At 38.5% G+C, this 1,864-nt stretch overlaps 1 long non-coding RNA gene across 1 annotated transcript; it reads left to right on the forward strand.

Annotated features, from left to right (window-relative positions):
- On the forward strand, window positions 1-1,180 carry LOC138173800 (uncharacterized). Its single transcript, XR_011171534.1, has 2 exons — window positions 1-825; window positions 907-1,180. It is a non-coding gene; the product is annotated as an uncharacterized lncRNA (long non-coding RNA).
- The last annotated feature ends 684 nt before the right edge of the window (window positions 1,181-1,864 follow it).

A 1,864-nucleotide genomic window follows, 5' to 3' on the forward strand; every position in this document is an offset into this window, starting at 1 on the left:
TGATAGTAATGGCAATTAAAGATTCCCCTGTATTGGCTTGGTTTTCAAATTGATTGTATTAAAACCCAGAGTTTGTTAATCCCACCTGTGGGATGGGCTTGTTGATGTGAAAAGAAAGTCCTGAAGTGGGAGGAGCTGGTGACGTAGATTTGGAGACACAAGAGAGAGGCGGAAGATCTTTTTTTGGTAGCTGCACCTCGTGGAGAGAGAGAGACTAAGAGAATTGCTGGTGGCCGCTTTGAATTGCCCTGGACTTTTGAGACCTGCCCCCTGAGCTGCCAAGGACTGAGGAGACATGGCTGTTTTGCTGGTACTTTGTCTGTCTGTTTTGATGTTATTTTGCCAGATTTGTCCACTGGTGAAAGACTGTCCTTTTGTTGAAGAAGTCCTGGAACCTGGCTGTTCGCTAAGAAGGCCTGAGACTGTCCTGCAGACAGAGAGTGAATACTGTCCACTGGTGAGGGACAGTACTGTTGTTGCAGGGGTCTGGAGACTGTCCTGCAGACAGAATGAATACTGTCCACTGGTGAGGGACAGTACTGTTGTTGCAGGGGTCTGGGAGCCTTTCTGTTGGTTCAGAAGCCCTGAAGAAGGATTTTCTTGTTGTATGTTTACAGAAATCCTGGGAGAGGGCTTTGCTAATGTGTTCAGGGGTTCTAGGACTGTTCTACAGACAGAGGATAAATTCATGAAGGGACTGGCAATGTATCTTATGGCCTTGCTAAGCCTTGTCTCCCCAGGAACTAAGATTGCTGAAAACTTGCCTCGTGTCAAGATGAAGAAAAGACCTCCATTTGGGTATTAAGTGCTGTGTTTAAACTTGATGTAACTCTGGGGTAGATTCAATTGTGATCCTAGGGGTGGGAAACTTTTGACCTTATTGTGCTCCGTGATTGACAAATGAAGGTACTTTACCTATGTTTGGAAAATAATCTCCATTTGAGAAGAGGGGCTTTGTGGTGGACTTAATTAAGGTATAGCCTAGGGGTGGAGAAGTATTTAGAACGGAGACTTTGTAATTGATTGAATGATTGGAAGGTCCTGGGGTGGGGTAGTCCTTGGAGATTATTTAATCATACTTAGTAAATACTGTATTTTGAATGATGTCATGTTTTGATCTTCTCTGTTCTGGGTTTGTTACTGAATAAAATAGAGAGCACCTATGCTGGTATTTCGAACCTGGGAAGTTGCCTTTGCTTGGTATTACATTACACCAAGATAAGTTCAAAATGGATTCATTTCGATAAATGAATCCATATAAAGGGAGATATTACAAGATAATTTGAAGAACATGGAATATATTATCTGTCAGATATATGGATAGACAAAAATTTTATGAATAAATAAGAGATAGAGTGCAGTGTGAGGTATAATATTTAGACTTTTATTACATTAAATTAAAATGGTTGCTTTTTTTTTTTTTTACAAAAAAAGGAAATGTAGCCAAAATCAGAATGAAAACAGAAAATTGGGGGAAAAATTTCTAGGAAGATTCTCAGATAAATATCTCATACCTCAAATATATAAAGTAAGTTTTTCTTTTTTTTAATTTTTATTTTAGACTCAAACACCACCATACAAATATAGAATAGATAAAAGAAACAAAAACATATCATAAACTTAAATACAAATAAAAAAGCATGTCATATGCATAGCAGAATATGAGAGGATACAAAATATGTAACAATTAATTTTCATTTCAAGAAAGCCTGTATGTGTTTGTTTGTGCATATCTCTTATTTCATATCCCTCCTGCCACCTCTACTTTACTTCTACACACTACTTTGCCCTTCTATTATTTGCCAACCCCCTTCCAGCATCCCTCCCCTATCCTCCCATTCCTATAAATCTAAAAACCCTTCTA

The sequence above is a fragment of the Petaurus breviceps genome, unplaced genomic scaffold, assembly GCF_028583685.1.
Source record: "Petaurus breviceps papuanus isolate PSGF00001 unplaced genomic scaffold, PetGlider_PUasm1.0 64, whole genome shotgun sequence".
Classification (NCBI taxonomy): domain Eukaryota; kingdom Metazoa; phylum Chordata; class Mammalia; order Diprotodontia; family Petauridae; genus Petaurus; species Petaurus breviceps.